We start from the raw sequence: 26,989 nt of genomic DNA on the forward strand, positions 1-26,989 counted from the left end.
GCTGCAGTCACTGGTAAAGCAATAGCACACACTCCAACACCAATGATAGCTACCCAGTGGGATCTAGCTTTCCCTGTTATAACTGTGCCTTTGCATCAACATTGGATCATGATCCTATATTTGCCACGTTATTCGCGATTAAAGCTTTAACAATGCCAACTTTCACAAGACTTCTACATATTCTGATTCACCTTTTCCCCAAGAGGTAGAGGTCACTTTCACTGACATTTTATGCTTTATTTTTCGACTTATTACTGATTAAAGTTTAAAAAAATCAAAATACCTTCAATTTCAATCCGACCAGCTTCAACTGATGATGTCACAATGGCTCAACTAGGAGAGGGCGAATTGTTATTGCAACATGCAGGGCAAATGCAATTGGAATTTTTTTTAAAGATCACAGCTGAGGAAGGCAAGGGGAATGCTGGAATCTTACGTTCAGGAACGGCTTGAGTTGGAGGATCACGCCTCCCATGGGTGCTACGGGTAGGGAACGGGTGCGTTGGGGAAGCAGACCCAACAGGTCTGCACTTGGTCTAGTATATACTAAAACTCTTCCCTTTGTTCTCAACATTCTAAATTTCTGTGTGTATGCAGGTTTGTGTTGGCTTTCTTTTAATCTCTTTAATTTGTATCTTCTTCCAAAACGCTTGGCCACAGCCTTCCCATTTTCACACATGCTACTCACATTTTTTCCCTCAACGGGATAAACATCTTCCCGTCGCATTCCAAACTATATATCCAAAGCTTTTAAAGTTTTAATCGTTTATTTTTTTTAATTAACTGCTTTTCAGTGGGAGATTCTTGCAGCACTTTCCATTGATGATGTCACAGTGCTATCTCACAGACGTCCAATCACAATGGATTTCATTTACATATGACATCACAATGGGACAGGGGTGGGAGATTGCATGTGTTTCCACGTGCACAATCAAATAAAATCAAATAGAACAAGTTGTCCTCCCCCTCCCTCTCTACCTCCTCCCTATCCATCCCCCCTCCCTATCTACCCCCCTCTCTCTCTACCCCCTCCCTCTCTGCCTCACCTCCCTCTCTTCCCCCTCCCTCTCTGTCCCCCTCCCTCTCTGCCTCTCCCCCTTCTGCCCCCATCCCTCAGCCCCCCCTCCCTCTCTGCCCCCATTCCCTCTCTGCCCCCCATTCTCTCTCTGCCCTCCCCATTCCCTCTCTGCCCCCAATTCCCTCTCTGCCCCTCTCTTTTTGCCACCCTGTCCCTTTCTACCCCCCCCCTCCCCTCTCTAGGGAGTGGTGAGTGTAGGGACCTATGGGTGAGTGGCGGAGTATTGCGTGCCCCATCCCTCAATCTATAACCCTCCCCTCCTCACCCTCTCTACCCCCCTCACCCTCACCATCTCTACCCCCTCCCCTCCCTCTCTAACCGCGCCTTCACAGTTGGATCCCACTTGGTCTAGTATCGCTTTAAACCTATCCAATCCATGTACCTGTCAAAATGTTTCTTAAACCTTGCGATAGTACCTGCCTTAACTACCTCCTCGGGCAGCTTGTCCCATGCACCCACCGCCCTTTGTGTAAAAAAGTGACCCCACAGGTTCCTATTAAATCTTTCCCCCCTCAACTTAAACCGATGTCCTCCGGTTCTCGATTATCCCACTCTGGGCAAGAAACTACAATTTAATGAGTTTACTCAATCTATTTCTCTCATGAGTTTGTACAATATATTTGGATAAGATGAGTTATTTGTTCCCTGCATTGGAGTGTTTTTTTGCCATCTGCATAGCCTTGGGCTCAGGTACTGACTGTCATTTCCCAAAATGGCTGCCGTCACTTTAAATGCTCTTGAAGAGAAACTGAAATATGAAATGCAGACGCTGAAAATCTGAAACAAAAACATAAAACCCTGGAAATACTCTGCGGGTCAGGCAGCATCTGTGGTAAGAGAAGCAGAGTAAACATTTTAAACTGGAGACCCTTCAACGGAACTGGGGAAAGTGAGTAGTCATTGGAGAGAGAGGTTGAAGTGAATTAATTGAGCAAGTCCTGATCTACCACCTACTTCATTGGACTATCTTTAATTGGACTTTGCTGGATTTTATCTTGCACGGAACATTATACCCTTTATCCTGTATCTGTACACTGTGGACGGCTTGATTGTAATCGCGTATAGTCTTTCCACTGACTAGATAGCACGCAACAAAATGTTTTTCATTGTACATCGTGACAATAAAGTAAAGTAAAGGAGAGAGTGACTTTGCTTCTTTGTTATGTGTTGTTTCCCACCAGAGCCGTGGCCTCCTCCAGTCCGGCTGTACGACTGGAGATAGAAGGATTGAGTGAGATGGAGAAATCGCATGTAGATTGGGTGGTTGCTTTGTGGAGCATCTGCGTCAGGTGCATAGGTGTGATGCTGAGCTTCCTGTTGTCTGCCACTTTAATTCTCACTCCCAGTCCCACTCCGGCCTATCTTCCTGCACTTCCCAAACAAGTCTCAATGCAAGCTTAATGAACAACAAAAGGCACAGAGCACTGGAGTAACACAGCGCGCCAGGCAGCATCTCTGGAGAACATGGATAGGTGATGTTGCGGGTTGCGACCCTTCTTCAGACCTGTGATAAATAACACCTCATCTTCCTCCTGGGCATGTTGCAGCCTTTTAGATCCAATGTCCAATTCTCCAGCTTTAGATAACTCATTTTCATTGCCTGTAATAGAACTGGCCATTTGTATCAGAAGTGACCATTTCTGCTGTTATGTCATCCCTCCATGACTTTGGCTCAGTTCTCTCTCCATTAGTGTAGCCTGACCTGCTGGGCAAGTCCCACAGACCTGCCATTAACAACACATAATTTAGATAACAAAATATAAACACCCTCTCACTGCCCCATTAACCATTTGGACTCAATATCCCCGATCCCAGATATTGTCTTTGTCCTATCTATATTACTAAATCTCTGATCTTGACCGCTTTTGGCCTACTGTGCTGCAATTTCCGACAGAACGCCGCCACCTACGGCCGTCATTTTTGGCCACCTCGCCCAGAGCCCCCCTCCGCCTTACGGGTGCAGAGGATTTTTCCCATCGATGACAAATCAGAGATATATTAATGTTTTTTAAAAATTCACCATTCTCTCTGCTGCCCCTGCTGGAGGGAAGGGGAGGGATTATAAAACCAGGAAGTGGTGTGCCTCACTCACACTCTGCAAGATGGATAAAGCCAAGGGTCACGTCTCTTTGAGCTCTGAATAACATTGAACAAATGTCTACACAACTGTGAGTACCCTTAATGTGGTTTGAAAATGAAAATATGGTTTGTTTGAGGTAAAAAGGCACTGCCTGCAAATGGTTGTTTGGATGCTATGGCTTGAAGTTGAAAGGCACTACTTACTGCAAATGGTGGCATGAAGTTGAAAGGCACTATTTACTGCAAATGGTGGCTTGGGAGCTTAGGTTCAAAGTTCAAAATGCACTACTTACTGCAAATGGTGGCTTGGGAGCTTTGGCTTGAAGTTTAAAAAAATCACCATTCTCTCTGCTGCACCTGCTGGAAGGAGGGGGAGGGACTATAAAACCAGGAAGTGGTGTGCCTCCCTCATTCTCTGCAAGATGGATGACCAAGGGTCACGTCTCTCCGAGCTCTGAATAACACTGAACAAATGTCTACACAACTGTGAGTACCCTTAATGTGGTTTGAAAATGAAAATATGGTTTGTTTTCATGCAGTATAATGTGGATAAATGTGAGGTTATCCACTTTGGTGGCAAAAACAGGAAAGTAGACTATTATCTGAATGGTGGCCGATTAGGAAAAGGGGAGATGCAACGAGACCTGGGTGTCATGGTACACCAGTCATTGAAAGTAGGAATGCAGGTGCAGCAGGCAGTGAAGAAAGCAAATGGTATGTTAGCATTCATAGCAAAAGGATTTGAGTATAAGAGCAGGGAGGTTCTACTGCAGTTGTACAGGGTCTTGGTGAGACCACACCTGGAGTATTGCGTACAGTTTTGGTCTCCTAATCTGAGGAAAGACATTCTTGCCATAGAGGGAGTACAGAGAAGGTTCACCAGACTGATTCCTGGGATGGCAGGACTTTCATATGAAGAAAGACTGGATAGACTCGGCTTGTACACGCTGGAATTCAGAAGATTGAGGGGGGATCTTATGGAAACTTACAAAATTCTTAAGGGGTTGGACAGGCTAGATGCAGGAAGATTATTCCCGATGTTGGGGAAGTCCAGAACAAGGGGTCACACTTTAAGGATAAGAGGGAAGTCTTTTAGGGCCGAGATGAGAAAATCCTTTTTCACACAGAGAGTTGTGAATCTGTGGAATTCTCTGCCACAGAAGGTAGTTGAGGCAAGTTCATTGGCTATATTTAAGAGGGAGTTAGATGTGGCCCTTGTGGCTAAAGGGATCAGGGGGTATGGAGAGAAGGCAGGGATGGGATACTGAGTTGGATGATCAGCTATGATCATATGGAAAGGCGGTGCAGGCTCGAAGGGCCGAATGGCCTACTACTGCACCTATTTTCTATGTTTCTATGTTTCTATGTTTGAAGTAAAAAGGCACTTCCTGCAAATGCTTGTTTGGATGCTTTGGCTTGAAGTTGAAATGCACTATTTACTACAAATGGTGGCTTGGGACTTTGGTTTAAAGTTCAAATTGCACTACTTACTGCAAATGGTGGCTTGGGAGCTTTGGCTTGAAGTTTAAAAAATCACCATTCTCTCTGCTGCACCTGCTGGAGGGAGGGGAGGGACTATAAAACCACTCACTCTCTGCAAGATGGATGAAGCCAAGGGTCACGTCTCTCTGAGCTCTGAATGACGCTGAACAAATGTCTACACAACTGTGAGTACCCTGAATGTGGTTTGAAAATGAAAATATTTTTTTTTGAAGTAAAAAGGCACTGCCTGCAAATGGTTGTTTTGGGTGCTTTGGCTTGAAGTCGAAAGGCACTACTTACTGCAAATGGTGGCTTGGGAGCTTTGGTTAAAAGTTGAAAGGCACTACTTACTGCAAATGGTGGCTTGGGAGCGTTGGCTTGAAGTTGAAAGGCACTACTTACTGCAAATGGTGGCTTGGGTGTTTTGGCTTGAAGTTGAAAGGCACTAACCGCAAATGGTGGCTTGGGAGATTTGGCTTGAAGTTGAAAGGCACTACTTACTGCAAATGATGGCTTGGGTGTTTTGCTTGAAGTTGAAAGGCACTACTTACTGCAAATGGTGGCCTGGGTGTTTTGGCTTGAGGTTGAAAGGCATTACTTACTGCAAATGGTGGCTTGGGTGCTTTGCTTGAAATTGAAAGGCACTACTTACTGCAAATGGTGGCTTGGGTGCTTTGGCTTGAAGTTGAAAGGCACTACTTACTGCAAATGGTGGCGGGTGATTTGGCTTGAAGTTGAAGCACTTCTTACTGCAAATAGTGGCTTGGGTGCTTTGGCTTGAGGTTGAAAGTCACTACTTACTGCAAATGGTGGCATGTAGTTGAAAGGCACTACTTACTGCTAATGGTGGCTTGGGTGCTTTGGCTTGAAGTTGAAAGGCATTACTTACTGCAAATGGTGGCTTGGGTGCTTTGCTTGAAGTTGAAAGGCACTACTTACTGCAAATGGTGGCTTGGGTGCTTTGGCTTGAAGTTGAAAGGCACTACTTACTGCAAATGATGGCTTGGGTGATTTGGCTTGAAGATGAAAGGCACTTCTTACAACAAATGGTGGCTTGGGAGCTTTGGTTTAAAGTTCAAAATGCACTACTTACTGCAAATGGTGGCTTGGGAGCTTTGGCTTGAAGTTTAAAAAATCACCATTCTCTCTGCTGCCGCTGCTGGAGGGAGGGGGAGGGACTATAAAATCAGGAAGTGGTGTGCCTCACTCAGTCTCTGCAAGATGGATGAAGCCAAGGGTCACGTCTGTCTGAGCTCTGAATAACACTGAACAAATGTCTACACAACTGTGAGTACCCTTAATGTGGTTTGAAAATGAAAATATGGTTTGTTTGAAGTAAAAAGGCTCTGCCTGCAAATGGTTGTTTGGGTGATTTGGCTTGAAGTTGAAAGGCATTACTTACTGCAAATGGTTGTTTGGGTGATTTGGCTTGAAGTTGAAAGGCATTACTTACTGCAAATGGTGGCTTGGGTGTTTTGGCTTGAAGTTGAAATGCACTACTTACTGCAAATGGTGACTTGGGTGCTTTGGCTTGAAGTTGAAAGGCACTACTTACTGCAAATGGTGATGGGTGATTTGGCTGGAAGCTGTAAGGCACTTCTTACTGCAAATGGTGGCTTGGGTGCTTTGGCTTGAGTGCTTTGGCTTGAGGTTGAAAGGCACTACTTACTGCAAATGGTGGCATGAAGTTGAAAGGCACTACTTACTGCAAATGGTGGCTTGGGAGCTTTGGCTTGAAGTTGAAAGGCACTACTTACTGAAAATGGTGGCTTGGGTGCTTTGGCTTGAAGTTGAAAGTCTCTACTTACTGCAAATGGTGGCTTGGGTGCTTTGCTTGAAGTTGAAAGGCACTATTTACTGCAAATGGTGGCTTGCGTGCTTTGGCTTGAGGTTGAAAGGCACTACTTACTGCAAATGGTGGCTTGGGTGCTTTGGCTTGAAGTTGAAAGGCACTACTTACTGCAAATGGTGGCATGAAGTTGAAAGGCACTACTTACTGCAAATGGTGGCTTAGGTGCTTTGGCTTTAAGTTGAAATGCACTACTTACTGCAAATGGTGGCTTGGGTGCTTTGGCTTGAAGTTGAAAGGCACTACTTACTGCAAATGGTGGCATGAGGTTGAAAGGCACTACTTACTACAAATGGTGCCTTGGGAGCTTTGGAAAATCATAATTTTCTCTTCTGCCCCTGCTGGAGGGAGGGGGAAGGACTATAAAACCAGGAAGTGGTGTGCCTCACTCACTCTCTGCAAGATGGATGAAGCCAAGGGTCACGTCTCACTGAGCTCTGAATAACACTGAACAAACGTCTACACAACTGTGAGTACCCTTAATGTGGTTTGAAAATGAAAATATGGTTTGTTTGACGTAAAAAGGCACTGCCTGCAAATGGTTGTTTGGGTGCTTTGGTTTGAAGTTGAAAGGCATTACTTACTGCAAATGGTGGCTTGGGTGCTTTGGCTTGAATTTAAAAGGCACTACTACAAATGCACTTACTTCCTGTTTGCACTGAATATTGATTTTAGATAAAACACTACACTTACGGCTGTGATTTTTGGCCATCTTACTCAGTCCCCCCTCCGCTGAGCAGGTGCAGAGAATTCTTCCCATCAATGAAAAATAAAAGTGTTATTAGTGTTGAGATGTTGAGAATCTCTCTCCTGTCAATCACGCCCTGAAAGCCACACCTTTTCCGGTGGGATGGGGGAGGGGTTATAAAACCCGGAAGTGTGGGTGTGGCTCAGTCTCTGCATGATGGGGGAGGGAGAGGTCATGACTCTGTCTGAGCTGTGAATCAACTGAACACACTGAATGTCTACTGAACTGTGTTTGGTGTTTTGTGTGGTTTTATGGTGGTTTCACCCTGCATGAAATGGTATGAAGCTGCATTTGAATTTGGTGGCCTTGGACCCTGCTTGAAGTGGAATAAAACTGCACTGAATTTGGTGGCCTTGCACCCTGCTGAAAGTGGTATGAAACTGCACTTGTATTTGGTGGCCTTGGATCTAGCTTGAAGTAGTATGAAACAGCACTTGAATTCGGTGGCCTTGCACCCTGCTCAGAGTGGTAAGAAACTGCACTTGAATTTGGTGGCCTTGAACCCTGCTTCAAATGGTAGGAACATGGATTTGAATTTGGTGGACTTGCACCCTGCTTGAAATGGAATTTCAAGGAATAGTCATGAGTCAACTGCTAGCCCACCAGCCGTGAGTGAGCTGCCAGCAGATCAGGCTTGAGGGACTGAGCTGCCACCCCAAGAACCCATACCAGCGCTCCAGAAAGCCCCCCCACTGGCCACCAATATTGGAATTGGTGGAGAGGTGGAATATTGCGTTGGGGGACCAGCCCTCCCGTGTGAACATGGGACCCTATTTGCCACCTTATCAACCTCTGTTTGCCAGTTCTGTTGAAAGATCTCCAACCTTAAGCATTAAATCTGCTTCTTTTTCCACAGATGCTGTCTGACCTGCTGTGTGTTTCCAGTATTTTATGCGTTTGAGGTGGTTTTGCTAAGTCTTTCTGAATGGGGAGGCAGGCATCTCCCATGATTAGTTGCTCATTGAAAACCTGCTGAGACCTCCTCACCTGGCATAGCGTGAGATTTTCACAATATTTTGCAGTAGTCTGCTCTATAAATAATTAAAATTAATTCAGTTGCAATGGGAAAGGATGCAAAGCAGACCAGCCTGTTGTGAGAGACAGAATCAATGCGAGGGACTGCGGGATTTATAAGTTAAAATATGCTCGCAAGAAAATCGTGGAATCATGATGGCAAATTGTGAGAGCTATAAAGTGTGCTAATTAGAACAAAAGGGACCTCGAACACAGTTCATAGACATTGTGCTTACAGGACCTGTCATTATTGCAGCTCAGAGTGTCTCTGTGATTCCATCCCTGCTTAAAGCAAGTCTCACGTTACGAGTTGACACAAGAGGTACCCCGAGTGAAAGACTCGTGATTGTGTACGAGATTGCAAGTGTATGATCAAGAGTTTAACCGAGTTCCCACGGGTATGACAAGTTTGCCGTTTACTTGTCATTTCTGCGATGTTCCAAGTTCGTCTCCCGAGTTACTCTTGAGCCAATCCTGATTGAAGGTTTGTTTTAATAAGCAACAGTGTTATGTTTTAATAAGCAACATAATATGCCTCCCCATAAAGAAGACCTCTCCATCCTGTGGCTTTGTTTTAAAGATATAATTCAGAGCGGCCGCATCTATTGATGTGACCTACAAAGGGAAAATGCGCACCATCCAGTGCCAGAGCAGTTATACTTATGATTTGTTTGAAACACACAGGTTTGATATGTTTTAATTGAATTTACTGCCATGATGTCTACACACTGCGGGGAGACGGGAGATTAAATCTTTGAATGTAGACGGATGTGCACATCAGATTGTTGTGAGACGGAGCTCAGGTTCGCCTCCTGAGTTGCTTTGGTGCCCAGCCGTGAGTTGAGGTGGAGAGAGGTTGGGGGGGGGCGGGCGTCATTAATCTGTCTGGGGTGACATGGCTCTTGGGTTAGGCTGGGATCATTCTCTGCGGGGTGATCTTAGTGTGGGAGACAAGTGTAGGAGAGGTGTACTGACTGTGTAGGCAGACACTTTGGAAGTGATTGCTCACCAGTCTCAAAAGCCGCTGTGTCTCCCTGTCCCTGGGATAGCAGGGGGCGATCAAACAGCACAATACCCCCCTTCCCCTCCACGCCAACACGAAGGGCAACGAACCCAAGGCTTTAGTGTCAGAAACAGCGGGCAGGCGACAATCACCTACCATAACGCGAGAGAGATCATGCACTGTTGTAGGTCTCCTTTGCACGTCGGTGTTTCTGTCTTTCTCCACTCATTGTTGGCCCTATCTATCACCACCCCCACCTACACCCCTCTGCTTCCCGGCCATGTGTGTGACCCCTTCCCTCCTCTCTCCAGCTCCTCACCCATTGCACCGGCACGGGGGCTTTGCACTGTCTTCACGTCGGCGAAGCCAGCAGGTCAGTGCCAGTCGCCCCGGGGCAGTCGCTCCCTTCAGTTTCCCAGGGGGTCGGGACGGGACTGGAGTTGGGAGGGAAAGGTGGGGGGGAGGATGGGTGGGTTTGGTGAGCAAGAGAGTGGGGTTGTTTGCAGTTGCAGAGGGAGGGGGCAAGGGCGGTACAGTTCCCAGTCTCAGCTCCTGTCCAGGGGGGTGGCCGGAGACGTCAGGACCAACGGGACACCGACCCCCAGGCCCATCAGGCCCACTGCAAGCACGGAGAACCCAGAGACCCACAGCCAACAGCAACTGCAGAGGAACACGCTCCCCGATGGGCCGCTATGGCGCCAAGTGGCAGTTCGCCCACAGCCCGAGCTGCGCCCCCTCATTCGCCACCCCAAGAACAAGACGTACCTTGCACACCATCAGCTTCTGCCCCTACGGGGAGCGTGTTCCTCTGGAGTTGGAGCGGGGCTGGGCTGGAGTTGCTGCTGGCTGTGGGTCTCTGGGTTCTCCGTGCTTGCAGTGGGCCTGGTGGGCCTGGGTGTCGGCGTCCCGTTGGTCCTGACGTCTCCGGCCACCCCCCTGGACAGGAGCTGAGACTGGGAACTGTACCGCCCTTGCCCCCTCCCTCTGCAACTGCAAACAACCCCACTCTCCTGCTCACCTAACCCACCCACCCCCCCCCCCCCCACCACCACCTTTCCCTCCCAACTCCAGTCCCGTCCCGACCCCCTGGGAAACTGAAGGGAGCTACTACCCAGGGCGACTGGCACTGACCTGTTGGCATCGCCGACGTGAAGATAGTGCAAAGCCCCCGCACCGGTGCAATGGGCGGGGAGCTGGAGAGGGGAGGGAAGAGGTCACACACATGGCCGGGAAGCAGAGAGGTGTAGGTGGGGGTGGTAACAGATAGGGCCAACAATGAGTGGAGAAAGACAGAAACACTAACGTACAAAGGAGACCTACAACAGTGCATGATCTCTCTCGCATTATGGCAGGTGATTGTCGCTGGGAAACTGAAGGGAGCGACAATCTGCTGCTGCCTGCCCGCTGAGTTAAAGAGTTCCCACGGTAGACTCACGATACACTAAGGTAAACACACGGGCCACTACGTTATTACAACGAGTTAAAATGTTTCAATTCTTAACCACAAGAGCAAAATTGACTCGTGGAAAATTTCAAACATGTTTGATTTTTTGCAAGAGTCGACAAGTTACACGAGTACCTGCCGTTAGCGCCACTAAGTTGCGTCCACGAGTTCCGTACGTTAATCGTACGTTATTACCACGAGTTTTAATTCGGGTTACCTCTTGTGTCAACTCGCAACGTGAGACTCAGCTATCAATTAACAGACGGTGCTGTCTGCGCACAGTTTACACGTTCTCCCTGTGGCCACGTGGGAAAGACATGCAGGTTTGTCTCTTGTGTGTACAGAGTGAATGAGAAAGTGGGATAACTTTGAACTAGTGTGAACGAGTGATCGATGGTCGGCGTGGACACAGTTGGCATGTTTCCTTATAGCCCTGTCCCACAGTACAAGTTCATTCCAAGAGTTCTCCCGAGTTTGCCCTGATTTGAACTCGGAGATTTACGGTAATGGCCACTCGTCGGTACTCGGGGCTCTCGTGGACATTTTTCAACATGTTGAAAAATCTTCACGAGTCTTCCCGTGCTTAAAGCCCTGTCCCACGGTACGAGTTCATTCCAAGAGCTCTCCCGAGTTTAAAAAAAATCAAACTCGTGGTAAGCACGGAGAATGAACGTAGCGGGTACGTCGGAAATCAGGGACGTCTCTTAGCGGCTCGTAATGCTAACGGCAGGTACTCGGGAAGACTCGCTAACGGCAGGTAAGCATAGGAAGATTCATGAAGATTTTTCAACACGTTGCAAAATGTCCACGAGAGCCCCGAGTACCGGCGAGTGGCCATTACCGTAAATCACCGAGTTCGAATCAGGGCAAACTCGGGAGAACTCTTGGAATGAACTCGTACCGTGGGACAGGGTTCCCACCTGTATCTCTAAAAACAACTAATATGGGATAAACTATTAAAGGGATAAACTATAAACTATTACAGTTGTAAAGTTTGCATAGGAATGATGGACATCGGTGTTATCGTAAGTGTATCATATATATGTGTATCAGTTAGAAAACGCAGGAAATAGGTGAATTTAGGAAGGCAAAGCATGTTTTACGCAGATAAATAAGGTGCATTTATAATCTAAGTTAAAGCTGAAAACGATTCTGCTGAGACAACACGATAAAAGCTATTAAAAGGATTGAAAAGTAGGTGGAAGAGGTAAAATGCAGCCAAATTTGCAACGATAAGGACAACAATTGGGAACTGTTATCAGTTACCAGCTCAAGGTGAAGGAATAAATAGAACTGTTCAGGCTCGAAGGGAGACTGCTGTGAATCACAATGTGACAATCATCGAGATCTTCAATATTTCCAGAAGCAAAATGCACAAGATCAATCCAAAGGGAGATTCCAGCTGCAAGTAATTTCAGACAAGTTATCTTTAGTTGCTTTCACACACAATTAAGCGGCACAGTGGCACAGTGGTAGAGTTGCTGCCTTACAGCACCAGGGACCCAGGTTCAATCCTGATCCCAGATGCTGGCTGTACAGAGGCACGTCCTCCCTGTGACCACATGGGTTTTTTGTGCGTGCTCCGGTTTCCTCACACATTCCAAAGACATGCAGGTTTGTAGGTATATTGGCTTCTGTAATTTGTCTCTAGAGTGTAGGATAGAACTAGTGTACGGGTGATCGTGGTCGGCGCAGTCTCGGTGGCCTGAATGGCTTGTTTCTGCACTGTATTTCTAAACTAATGTCAGAAACATACACTGAGGCAAGTATTTGACATCCTTGCCATTCTAAATTAATCTATACATTGCAAACCACTCGAGAAAAATTGGTTGATGGATTGATTGACAAAGCATGGAAACTGGCCCTTCGGCCCACCGAGTCCATGCTGACCATCTTTGGTGTAAACCAGCATCTGCAGTTCCTTCCTACACAGATCAGACGGTCGTCAGTAACGCAGCTGCTCAGGATGACCCCAGACGGAGCCTCTTACATTCTTTTTCAGACCTTCTTTACAAATTCACAGTCCATAAAGAGACGGGTGCTCATAGTGTCCTTATTGCAGCCATACTAAGGGCAATGTGCACAGGGAATGAAACTCCAATTGTGCAGGAAGAGTCTCTCAGGGAGGGACCCTCTCACTGCCAACCAAGTGAGGAGACAACGTCCCTAATTTCTGACCCCTCCACCAAGGAAGCATCTTCTTCACAGCATCCATCGTCTCAAACCTAGCACATTTTCAATAAGATTATCTCCAGTCTCTTTCAAATAAAGGCAATGTCTCTGATGGAGTGAAGAGATGCAGCCATTCAATGCACAGTTATGCTCCTGTGGTTCAACTTCCACCATCTGCAGCTCTGTGGCTTCCATCATCCGCCCCATTCTGGCTCCTTACGTACTGATCTGCTATTGAAATGCAACACCCTGTTGAGAGAGGCTGTCACACAATAACCACTACTTCATGAATGAAAATCTTTAAGTAGTATCAATCATTAACCACATACTGACCTGCACCAATTGCACAGAAAGCTTTCATTTCAGTGAATCATTGACAGCACCAGCACAGTTACAAGCCCTTTAGATCATCCAGTCTAAACGTTGGGAGGTCATGTTGCAGTTGTCTAAGACTGAGGCTGCATTTAGTATTGTGTTGAGTTTTGGGCACCATGTTATTGGAAAGATGTTGTCAAACTGGAAAGGGTACAGAGAAGATTTACAACGATTTTGCCAGGGCCTGAGCTATAGGGAGAGGTTGAGCAGGCATTGACTCTATTCCTTAGAGCGCAGGAGGGTGGGGGGTGATTTTAAAGAGGTGTACAAAATCATGCGAGGAATAGATTGGGTAGATGCACAGAGTCTCCTACCCAGAGTAGGGGAATCGAGAACCAGAGAACATGGGATTAAGATGAGAGGGTAAGATTTAATAGGGACCTGAGGGGTAACCTTTTCATGCAAAGGGTGGTGAGAAAATCGGATGAGCTGACATAGTTGGCACGATTAAACCATTTAAAAGACACTTGGACAGGTACATGCATAAGAAAGGTTTAGAGGGATATGGGCCAAAAAGAAAGGAAACTGGAACCAAAGTAGATGGGGTATCTTGGTCAGCATGGATGAATTGGGCCAAAGGGCTGTTTCTATGCTGTATGACTCCACGACTATATGACGCTAGGCCTTCTGGTCATCAAGTTCACACGGAACATCAAGCACCCATTTACAGTAACGTTCATCCTACATTAATCTATATTTTATTCTCCCCACATTCTCATAAATTTTCCCCAGATTCTACCACTTGTCAACATAAGAGAGACAATTTACGGTGGCCAACTTAACCTATCAATCTGCACGTCTTTGGGAACATGACAGGACACCAAAATATCCGAAGGAAAGCCATGATGTTGCAGTGAGATTGTGCAACCTGCACAAAGTCAGCACCTGAGTTACGATTGACCTGAGACCTCTGGCATTGTGACGTGGCAATGGCTCTACAGGTTGCATTACAATGCCACCCTAACATGCAAACTGCAAGCTGTTTCTGCCAATCTTTCCACCACCACGCACAAGAAGCACAAGACGCAATTGAATGCAGATGCCAAGACGTATGTTCAGCTCTGGTTGAACTCGTTCTAATCTTGTGACGTGGACTCGATAAGAACAAGAAGCAAGCTCTGACAAACCACTGTGATGTTGGTTGGTGTGGACAAGTTGGTTGGTGTGGACAGGTTGGACCAAAGAGCCTAGTTCTATGCTGTAAGGCTCTATGACTGTATGCCACTATGAGTCCACACTGACCATCGAACACATTAGTTCTATGTTATCCAACTCTCTCATCAAACTCTCAACACATTTGGGGCAATTTACATTGAATACAACCAACAAACCTGCACGTCTTTGGAGTGTGGGATGAAACCGGAGCACCTGGAGGAAACCCACGCAGTCACAGGGAGAATGTGCAAACTCCACACAGATGTAATGGAACCCAGGTCTCTGGCACACTGAGGCAGCAGCTCTAAGAGCTGCGTCACTGTGCCGTTTTTATATATTCTTTTTCTGAACTCGTTAGAGTCACCAACAGCAACATAATTCAGCGCTGTGAATCAGCACTCGTGTAATTCCCTTCCAAACCCATAGGTTTCCATGTCAATTTAAAATGTTTATTAGATTATTTTTTTAACTCACTGATTATTGTGGCACATATACTTGCACTTTCAAGCTTTTGCATTAATCATTGAACAAGAAAATAAATTGTCCTATATCCAGTGTTTTTTGCAGTTAACTTCATGGAAGGCGTGGCACACAAGCAGGACGCACCATCCAGCCAGTTCATGCCAGTTGTTTTGCTCAGATCCTTTCTTATCTATTCTATCGGCAGAGCTCTGTCCTTCACCTATAATCTTACCTGGATTTGGCTTCCACACTTCCTTGTTATCCCGTGATCCTTGTGGACATTCTCTGGAATTAACTCCTGGGCGTGCACATTTCCGAAGATCTGTCCTGGTCCCAGCACACTGATGCAATTATAAAGAATGCACATCAGCGCCTCTACTTCCGGAGAAGACTAAGGAGAGTCAGTATGTCAAAGAGGAAAAGGATGCAGGAAGTTGTAACCACTGCCCAGTCCATCATCACTCTGACCTCCCCACCATTGAAGGGATCTATCACAGTTGCTGCCTCAAAAAGGCAGCCAACATCATCCAGGGCCCACACCATCCTGGCAACGCACTCATCTTTCCGCTATCATCGGATAGAAAGTACAGGAGCTTGAAATCTGTACATCTAGTCAAGTCAAGTCAAGTCACATTTATTTATATAGCACATTTAAAAAACAACTCTCGTTGGCCAAAGTGCTTTACATTTGTTATAAGAATAGCACAACAAAACAGACTACATACATATATACATGTAGCCCTCACTCAGAGGACGTCAGGAAAGGCTTGGGAGTATAGATAAGTCTTTAGTCTTGACAAGAGTTCAGTCAATCTAGGTTCAGGAACAGCTACTTGCCCACAGCCATCAGGCTATAAAACTCGCCAACAAACAGACTGAACTGTAACAGCCTATTGCACTTTATCTGCTTATTCATGTGTATATTGAACTGAACTGTTGTGTATTTTTGCTTACAATATTATGTTGTGCTGTAGCAAGCAAGAATGTCATTGTCCTATCTGGGACACATGACAATAAACTCTCTTGACTTGACTTGACTTGATATTCCCTATCAGATTTTTTGGATGATTGTCTTGGGTTGCGGCTTTTGGTTTTGAGCTTATACCAGAATAAGTTTAAAATTAGGATCTGAGCACAGGACCGAGGCTAATACTTCAGTGCAGTGTTGAGGGAGTTCAGTTGAGTCAGAAATGCCAACTCTTGTTTGAAGCTTTTTATAACAAAGCCTTTCAAACAATTTAGTGATGTTTCGAGTCAGAACCCTTCTTCAGAATGAAAGTGGAGGGGGGGACCTGGAGATAGGAAAAGGCCACTTCCTTTTCCTGGCCTTTTCCTACCTCCAGTTCCACCCCCTCTACTTTCAGTCTGAAGAAGGGTTCCGACCCGAAACGTCACGTCTATGTTTCTATGTTTCTATGTCACCTATTCCTTTTCTCCAGAGATGCGATCTGACCCTCTGAGTTACTCCAGGACTCTGTGTCTGTCCTCCTTTCAAACAATGAATTGATTGATTGATAGATACAGTATAGACGAAGATCCTTTGGCCCAATGAGTTCACACCGACTGTCTATCACACGTTCACACTAGGTCTATGTTATCCCTCTCAGCCACTCTCTGCACATTAGGGGCCATTTACAGAGGTCAATTAACCTCCAAACCCGCACGTCTTTGGGATGTGGGAGGACACCGGAACCCCTGGAAAAAACCCACGTGGCCACAGGGGGAACTAGACACAGACTGCAATCAAGGTCCGGATGGAATCTGAGTTTCAACGCTGTCATCCAGCAGCACTACATAGAAACATAGAAAATAGGTGCAGGAGTAGGCCATTCGGCCATTCGAGCCAGCACCACCATTCAATATGATCATGCCTGATCATCCAAAATCAGTATCCCGTTCCAGCTTTTTCCCCATATCCCTTGATTTCCTTTGCCCTAAGAGCTAAATCTAACTCTCTCCTCAAAACATCCAGTGAATCGGCCTCCACTGCCTCCTGTGGCAGATAATTCCTCAGATTCACAACTCTCAGGGTGGAAATGTTTTTCCTCATCTTCGTTCTAAATGGCCTACCCCTTATTCTTAAACTGTGGCCCCAGGTTCTAGACTTTGCCAACATCGGGAACATGTTTCCTGCCTCTAGCATGTCCAATCCCTTAATAATCTTATATGCTTCAATAAGATCACCTCATCCTTCTAAATTCCAGAGTATACAAGCCCAGCCGCTCCATTCTTTCAACTTATGACAATAGACAATAGGTGCAGCAGTAAGCCATTCGGCCCTTCAAACCTTTCAATGTGCTCATGGCTGAACATCCACAATCAGTACCCCATTCCTGCCTTCTATCCATATCCCCTGACTCAGCTATCTTCTAGAGCCCTATCTAGCTCTCTCTTGAAAGTATCCAGAGAGCTGGCCTCCACTGCCCTCTGTGGCAGAGAATGCTACAGATGCACAACTCTCTGTGTGAAAAACTGTTTACTCATCTCCGTTCAAAATGGTTTACCCCTTATTTTTAAACTGTGGCACCTGGTTCCCCCAGCATCGGGGACATGTTTCCTGCCACTAGCATGTCCAAACCCTTAATAATCTTATATTTCAATAAGATATCCTCTCAGCCTTCTAAATTCCAGAGTATACAAGCCCAGCTGCTCCATTCCCTCAGCATATGACAGTCCCGCCATCCCGGGAATTAACCTTGTGAACCTACGTTGCACTCCCTCAATAGCAAGAATGTCCTTCCTCGAATTTGGAGACGAAAACTGCACACAATACTCCAGGTGTGGTCTCACCAGGGCCCTGTACAACTGCAGTAGGACCTCCGTGCCCCTAAACTCAAATCCTCTAGCAATGAAGGCCAACATGCCATTCACTGCCAGCTGTATCTGCATGCTTACTTTCAGTGACTGATGTAGAAGCACACCCAGGTCTTGTTGCACCTCCCCTTCTCCTAATTTGACACCATTCAGATAATAATCTGCCTTCCTGTTCTTGTCACCAAAATGGATAACCTCACATTTATCCACATTATACTGCATCTGCCATGCTTCTGCTCACTCACTCAACCTGTCCAAGTCACCCTGCAGCCTTACAGCATCCTCCTCGCAGCTCACACTGCCACCCAGCTTTGTGTCATCCGCAAACTTAGAGATGTTTCATTTAATTCCCTCATCTAAATCGTTAGTATATATTGTAAACAACTGGGGTCCCAGCACCGAGCTTTGCAGCACCCCACTAGTCACTGCCTGCCATTCTGAAAAGGACCTGTTAATTCCTACTCTTTGCTATCTGCCTGCCAACCAGTTCTCTATCCATGTCAATACCCAACCCCCAATACCATGTGCTCTAATTTCATAATCATAATAGTAATTAATTAACCAAGGATGTTTTGCAACATACGAGGATGATTTGCCATACAGTCATACCAATAAAGAGCAACAAGACACCAAAATATATTTTTAACATGAACATCCACCACAGCGACTCCCCTACATTCCTCACTGTGATGGAAGGCAAAAAATGTTTAATCTTATTTGTTCTCCCCCAGTCGGGGCACTCGAACCTTCCATTGTCGGGGTGATCTTGGCTCCCCCAGCCGGCGGTCGAGCCCTCCGCGTCGGGACGATCAAGCTCCTGCATCGGATGGGATCTCAGCTCCCCGCGCCGGGCCATCGGACTCCTTAGTCGGGGCTGGTCGAACCTCCTGCAGCTTGGACACACTAATTCTGCACACCAATCTCTTGTGTGGGACCTTGTCAAAGGCTTTTTGAAAGTCCAGATACACCACATCCACTGGCTCTCCCTTATCCATTCTACTTGTTACATCCTCAACAAATTCGAAAAGATTAGTCAAGCATGATTTCCCCTTCATAAATCCATGCTGATTTTGACCGATCCCATCACTGCTTTCCAAATGTGCTGCAATAACAACTTTAATAATCGACTCCAGCATCTTCCTCACTACCAATGTAAGGCTAATTGGTCTATGATTCCCCGTTTTCACTCTCCCTCCTTTCCTAAAAAGTAGAGTTACATTGGCTAGCCTCCAGTCCATAAGAACTGATCCAGAGTTGAGAGAACATTGAAAAATGATCACCAATGTATCCACAATTTCTCGGGCCACCTCCTAGAGTACTCTGGGATGCAGACTAACAGGCCCTGGGGATTTATCTGCCTTTAGTCCCAACAGTTTACCTAACACCATTTTCTGACTAATGTGGATTCCCTTCAGTTCCTCCCTCCCACTAGATCCTCGGTCCCCTAGTATTTCCAGGAGATTGTTTGTGTCTTCCTTGGTGAAGACAGAACCAAAATACTCATTTAACTGTTCTGCCATTTCCTTGTTTCCCATTATAAATTCACCTGTCTCTGACTGGAAGGGTATCTACATTTGTCTTCACTAATCTTTTCCTTTTTATATACCTATAGAAACTTTTAGTCAGTTTTCATAATCCCCGCAAGCATTCTTTCGTACTCTTTTCCCCCCTCTTAATTAACCCCTTTGTCCTCCTCTGTTGAGTTCTAAATTTCTTCCAGTCCTCTGGTTTGCCGCTTCTTCTGTCCAATTTATATGCCTCTTCCTTGGATTAACATTATCCTTGACTCCCCTCGTCAGCCAAGGTTGAGCTGCCTTCCCCGTTTTATTTTTTCGCCAGACAGGGATGAACAAATTTTGGAGTTCATCGATGCGGTTTTTAAATCTTTGCCATTGCATCTCCACCGTCAACCCTTTAAGTATAATCTGCCCATCTATCCTAGCCAATTCCCATCTCATACTTTCAAAGTCTCCTTTCTTTAAGTTCAGGACCCTAGTCTCTGAATTAACCATGTTACTCTCCATCCTAATGCTGAATCCCACCATATTATGGTCACAAGGGGCCTTGCACAACAAGATCGCTAACTAATCCTTCCTAAACTACCTGCTGCACCCCTGCGCTGCCGTCCTGGATGAATGCTAGAGATTCCCAGACACCGCCTGGAGGAGAGGAGGGTCATTTGCGTGGTTCTCCGAGTAAAAATTACTTGCCAACTTTGCCCAGAAATAGCTTCGGCAAGTACAGTAACAGTAGGCGGAATTTGCGATGATATAGTAGGTACAATGAACAAGTTAAAATCTTCCCAGTCCTCCGATATGCTTGAGTTTCTCGCTGTTATAGGCTAAATGAGAAAGAGTGAGTGCTATCATTGGTCGGTGAGTTCATAATCAGCGATTTGTGTGACAATCAGGATAGTGGGAGGCAAATTGGATCATGGCCATCGTACAGAAAGTAATTGCCATGTTGCTATGTCAAAGGCAACTAATTGGCTGTGAAATGTTCACTGTCCTCAGCATATGGAAGGAGATTTGTAAATGTCTCTCTTTTTATTGTTTCACAGTGGTGTTTTATGTTATGACTGATGGTGTCCCAACACAACAAGATTGTAAACTAGCTCTGCAAATGGTTAGTAGGGTTAACATCTAGCTCATAACATCAACCTCCAACCTTGCATTATAATAGTTTTCAACACCACAAAGCTGCATGTATGAAACACAATTTTAATATGTGCAGTTGTACAAAGGCACATTCAAGCAGCTACTTGTACCCAAAGGATTCAAAACGTTTGAATAAATAGAACAAAAAGAATTGGCAGCCAGCTATTTGTTCTGCATGGAATTTATTATTCACTGCCCCCCCCTCACAGAAGCACTACCTTGTTAATAAGGAAAGGGGGGCCTTTATGTAATACCTGCCGCATACCTTTCAGATTGACCAAGTAAATATTTTTTTAAATAAAGTATTTGTTAACAAAGGAAACTAGCAGCCAACTTGTCCGTAGCAAGCGTCTATAAACAGTAATGCAATTATCTGTTTCAGAAAGTTGGTGGGGATAGATATTGGCCAGGGCACTAGAATAATCATCATGTTCTTCTTTGAAATAGCCTTAGAGTTTATAGCCATCCATGAGAGGTAATAGACTATTGCACATAAAACAGAATAGTACATACCAGGAACAGGCCCTTTGGCCCACAATGTCTGTGCCGAACATGATGCCAAGTTAAACTAAACTCCTCTGCCTGCAAATGATCCATATTTCTCCATTCCTTGCATGTCCATTTGCCCACCTAAATGCCTCTTTTATGCTGCTATCATATCTGCCTCTTCTATCACCACAAGCACCTAGCACTCTTTAAAAACCTCTGCCATAGGAAGAATATCAAATGGACAGAGGAAAAGGTTCAAGGATATAGATAAAAAGATCCTTGAAAATGTGTTAGATCCTCACTGACCCACAGTAATATCAACCTATGAATATTCAAAATAGAGGAGCATATTTGATACCCTTGAGTCCATTCATCAGCGGCAGGCAGGAGCTCGATGTTAGCAGCAGAAAAACTTTTTCACACAGGGAGTTGTGAATCTGTGGAATTCTCTGCCTCTCTGCAGTGGAGGCCAATTCTCTGAATGCTTTCACGAGAGAGTTAGATAGAGCTCTTATAGCGGAGTCAAGGAATATGGGGAGAAGGCAGGAACGGGGTCCTGATTGTGGATGATCAGCCATGATCACAGTGAATGGCGGTGCTGGCTCGAAGGGCCGAATGGCCTACTCATGCACCTATTGTCTATTGTCTATTGTCTATAACATAGAACTTAGAACAGTAAAGCACAGAAACGGTCCCTTCGGCCCACAACAACTGTGCTGAAAACATGCTGAATAGTTCCAAGAGAAAATAATCTTATTGGCCTGCACGTAACCCATATACCTGCATTCCCTACATATCCATGTGCTAATCCATGTCTTTTAAATGCCACTATCGTATCTGCATCAATCACCACCCCTGGCATTAATTCCAGTCACACACCATTCTATGTAAAAAACATATCTCACATCTCGTAAATATTGGCCATCACAATTTAAAACTATGTTTTAATCTCATAATCTAAAAAAATGTCTTTGACATTTCCACCCTGGAAAAAAAGGTTCTGATTGTCTATCCTGTTTATGTCTCTCATCGTTTTATATATCTCTATCATGTCTCCACTCAGCCTCTAACACTCCAGCGAAAACAATCCAAGTGTGTCCAACCTCTCCTTATATCTAATGCGATCCTACCCCAGGCGGCACAGTTCAACATTTTACTGTAAGCATTTTACATCAGTAACACCAAGGAACTTATTGCTGACTCTAGATGAAGAAGGCCGAGGATCCACAAACCTATCCTCATTGATGGGTCAGCGATGGAGAGAGTCAAAAACTTTAAGTTCCTGGGCGTGCATATCTCTAAAGATCTGTCCTGTACCCACCAAGTTGATGCAATCATAAGGTCTTAGTCATAAGTGACAGGAGTAGAAATAGGTCATTTCACCTAATCAAGTCTATTCTGTCATTCAATCATGGCTGATCTATCTCTCCCTCCTAACCCCATTCTCCTGCCTTCTCCCCATAACCCCATAATCATAAAGAAAGTCCATCAATGCCTCTACCTCCTTAAAAGATTGTAGGGATCTGGTATGTTGACGAATACCCTCTCAAACTGCTACAGGTGTATGGTAGAGAGCCTATTGACCCGTTGCATCACGGCCTGGTTTAGCAACTCGAATGCCAAGGAACAAAGGAGATTCCAAAAAGTGGTGAATACTGCCCAGTCCATCACGGGTACTGACCTCCCCACCATCGAAGGGATCTAGAGGAGTCGCTGCCTCAAGAAGGCAGCCAGCATCATCAAGGAGCCACACCACCCTGGCCATGCTCACATTTCACTCCTGCCATCAGGAAAAAGGCATAAGAGCCAGAAAGCTGAGATGTCCAGGTTCAGGAGCAAGTTCTTCCCAACAACTATTAGGCTATTGAACACCACGAACTCCAAGTAAACTCTGAACTGTGAACTGCCTTGATTGCACTAGAGACTTGTGGCTTTGTTTTTGCCTTTGCACTATATAGCGAATACATTTTGTTTTCTATAATGAACGATGACTTTGGTGTTTATTACGGTGTACTGTGTATACATGGTATTAACATATCTGTTGTGCTGCTGCAAGTAAGAACCATTGTTCCATTTTGGGACATATGACAATAAAACACTCTTCACTATTGACTACTGTGTAATAGCTGATCCCACTATTTTGTTTTGCTTCAAATCTTAAGACTATCAAACCTTTGAGAAGCTCATTACATATCTCCTGATATACAGGAAACTCATGACAGGGGGCAGCACAGTGGCCCAGCGGTAGAGCTGTTGCCTTACAGGACCTGAGAGCCGGTTTCGATCCTAACTACTGGTGCTGTCTGTATGGAGTTTGTACATTCTCCCTGTGACCGTGTGGGTTTTCTCCAGGGTGCTCCAGTTTCCTTCCCACACACCAAAGACATAGAGGTTTGTAGGTTAATTGGCTTTGGTAAAATTGCAAATAGTCCCTTCATAGTTTGTAAGATAATGTTAGTGTACTGGGTCATCGCTGGTCATTGCAGACTCATTGGGCTGAAGGGCCTGTTTCTGTAAGTCTAAAGAAGCTCAAGATATTCCCCAAGGAGCATTGGAAATGCAGGATATTTCTTCCTGTTAATGGGAAGTTTGTGATACCTCAGTATGAGGAAGAGAACAAGAAAAAGCTGTAGTGCAGAACAACTAGCATTTCAGCTGTGTGTGTGTGTGTGTGTGTGTGTGTGTGTGTGTGTGTGTGTGTGTGTGTGTGTGTGTGTGTGTGTGTGTGTGTGTGTGTGTGTGTGTGTGTGTGTGTGTGTGTTTGCGATATTACTGTGTTTTAGCTCATGGGTGCAGGTTCTGTTGCCATGAACGAAATGTTTTGTTTAATGCACTATTTCCTTCTTCCCTTTCAGATTGTCAATAGCAACAGCAACCTGTGTTAGTGAAATAGTTACACTTCCGAACTTCATCTGAGAATGGGAGAAGGTTATTCAACCATTCCACCCCACTGCACCATTCCAATAGATCAATGCGGCTGTCTTAATTCAAGTTTAGCTGTCTAAACGCTTCACACTTACCCAATAAAAATCTATCAATCTCAGGGTTGAACATATTTAATTGTTTATTATTCTTGCCGTTTGTAGCCTAAAGGCGACATCAGTAGAAATTCCTTTCGTGTGGGTGATGCAGTTGGGAAAGAACAAACACAACTATCCATTGAATTAGTCATAGTGTCTGAGAGTTATACTGCGCGGAAACAGACCCTTTAGGCCCTCTCATTCATACCGCTAAGATGCCTCATGAGGGGAAAATAGATCATCCACTATTGAATGGTAGACTCGATGAGCCTAATTCTGTTCTTATGGCATTAGGTCTTATGGCTAAGCTAGTCCCATCTGCCCATGTTTGGCCCAGATCTCCCTAAACCTTTCCTATCCATGTACCTGCCTAAATGCCATTATAGTATCTTCAATATATATTGAATTTATGGAGGCAAACAATAATGTCTGACATAGATTCAAGAGTAACAGAGCATATAGCTGTCAAAGAGCCTTCAGTTACACTTTAGTTTCCCAGGAAGATGGTGGAAATCTAAAACTAGGAAACTTCACTGTTGAATAATAGGACAAATGCCCAAATGTCCAAACAAATGCTGCCTGTCCCACTGAGTTACGCCAGCATTTTGTGTTAATCTTCGGTTTAAACCAGCATCTGCAGTTCCTTCTTACACAAACTGAGCTTCCAGCCATTGCAGAATTGGATGGTTGAGGAAGATAAGGAGTATAGATGGTTACATTATTCTTTAACAAGGTGCTTAAGTCAAGTCCAAGGGTTCTGAAATCTCCAAGTTTGTTCCAGATTAATTATGTGCACGTCTTTTGGGGGGTGTAAATGACTCCAAGAGAAAAATCATAGTGACATGAAAAGGGACATTTTCTTTGTATACTCCTCCACTATAGAGATGGGAGATTAAAGAAATTTGGTCAGGTATACTTCTCGGATGCAGGAAATCACTGATAAAAGCCTCAGGCCAATGTCTTAAAGGCAGAGTTCAATCCCTATTATGGGATGTGACCTCATAACCATATTTGCTCTTCATTACCAGTCTGAAGAAAGATTGTGACCCTAAACGTCGCCTAAGCATGTCCTCCAGTGATGCTGCCTGACCCGCTGAATTATTCCAGCACTTTATGTTTTACTCGATCCTAGTATCTGTGATGCCTTGTTTTTCCCTCTGACTTGTTCAGAGTGGTGCTGAAAGAGTGCTACACTGCCATCCTTCAGACAAGACATTAGATTGCAGATGAAAGGCATGAAAGAGTGCTCATTCGAATGAAGACCAAGGTGACCTCTCAGCATCTGAGCAGGATATACCCTGGTAGCAAAACTAATGAACTGTTTTTTCTGGTCTGAGACGATGGCACAAACAAATCAGTTACAAGAGGAATACATAACCCAAGGAACGCTTTCTCACATTTTTGGTACATCAAAGTAAAGTTGTTACCGTTGTCCCTTTGAGATAAACCAAGGATGCACAGAAAAGAAAAGGAGAGTCATGTACTTTTGGTAGACAAGAGTACTGGAATAACTCAGAAGGTCGGGTAACATCTCAAGAGAAAAAAAAATCAATATGTGAATATGATTACGTCATCCACAAGTACAACATTGAGTGTAAGACAATATTATGGAATCAGGTCTCTGGAATGGATTTGTGATTCAATGAGCCAAACTTATTTTTCTCCATTTTGTGGGAATTTTCTCGTCACGCCATTGATGGAGTGGAGCAGTGTTACAGCTTTATGGCATTGCAGTTACAGAGAAAGTTCCTGACATCACATGGAGTGATATGATGAGCCTATTCGTGACATGAATTGAATTGGATGAATTGAATTGGTCGACATGAATTGGCTGAAGAGTGGCGTCTGTGATTCCAGGGATCTCAGGATGGATCTGATGTGGATCACACATTCACACCTCTAACTGAACACAGCTGCCTTTAGTTTCCCTCTTAAACCACGACTGACTGACTGGATAGATCTACCTAAGGAACATGAATTTTTACTTAGGGAAATAATAAAGCCTTCATAAAAAAAAGATACAAACGCTTATTTAGATCACGATGAAATGGAGCAGACGGAGGAGGTTCGGTTCAGTTCGGTTCGGTTCGGTTTTGTTTTGTTTAATTTAGGTTAGTTAGTTTAGTTTTGAGATACAGTGTGGAAACAGGTTATTTGGCCCACCGAGTCCATGCCGACCTGAAATCACCCATACACCATGTCTATACACTAGCTCAATTTTACAGAAGCCAATAAACCTACAAACCTGCACGTCTTTGGAAAGTGGGAGGAAACCAGAGCTCCCAGCAAAAACCCACGCGTTCACGGGGAGAATGTACAAACTCCATGAAGACTGCACCACGGGGTCATTGAGAAAGAAAGACATGGCTCATATGGTCAAATGGATCATTTTACTTCGGAGTCACGTGAGTGACTACGTGAAGAACCCGCTCAGTGCGCAGGCGCGGCATTACGCCAGCAGTGCAACAGCGGCTGCCACGGGAGTTAGGCTGTCCCGTTACAGGATGAACCGGACCGTCAGGTGAGTACCCTGAGGTCGGGTTTTCTTTTACAGGTGAGCCTTTTTCTGCTTGTGTTTTTTACAGGCAGAGAAAAAGGCTCTGGATAAAACTGTCCCCCGTTTTCCCGTTGGGGAGGGGGGCAGCAACAGGCGGTAGGAGCGTTACCCGGTGTTCCGTAATTCCCCGACACCGTGCCGAGGCCAGCCCGCTAGTACCTGAAGCAGCGGGCTGGACGCATAGCCACTCGAGAGGCATCCGGCAGGTGTTCCCGATGTCGGACGGGACGTCTCTCCACCCGCACGGGGGGAGAGAGAGCCGCCTGAGCCGCTGGAGCGGCTCACGGAGCAGGTGCCTGCGAGACGCGCTGCTTGAGGGGCGCTCTCGCTACTACAAGGCAAAAGTTCCAGAAGAACCTGTCCCACGCTCGACTCCAGCGGAGGAGCGTTCCATTGCAGGGGGGGGGGCAGCAACAGGCGGTAGGAACAATTACCGGTCGCCCCGCTATCCCCATCACCGCGCCGAGCCCAGTCCCGCTAGTGCCTGAACTGCGGGCTGGATGTCTAGCCATCCGAACAGGCATCCGGCCGGTGGCGTCCGATTCGTCGGACGGGGACATGTCTCCACCTAAATGGAGGAGAGACAGCCGC

The sequence above is a fragment of the Amblyraja radiata genome, chromosome 1 (genome assembly GCF_010909765.2).
Source record: "Amblyraja radiata isolate CabotCenter1 chromosome 1, sAmbRad1.1.pri, whole genome shotgun sequence".
NCBI classification, from domain to species: Eukaryota; Metazoa; Chordata; class Chondrichthyes; order Rajiformes; family Rajidae; genus Amblyraja; species Amblyraja radiata.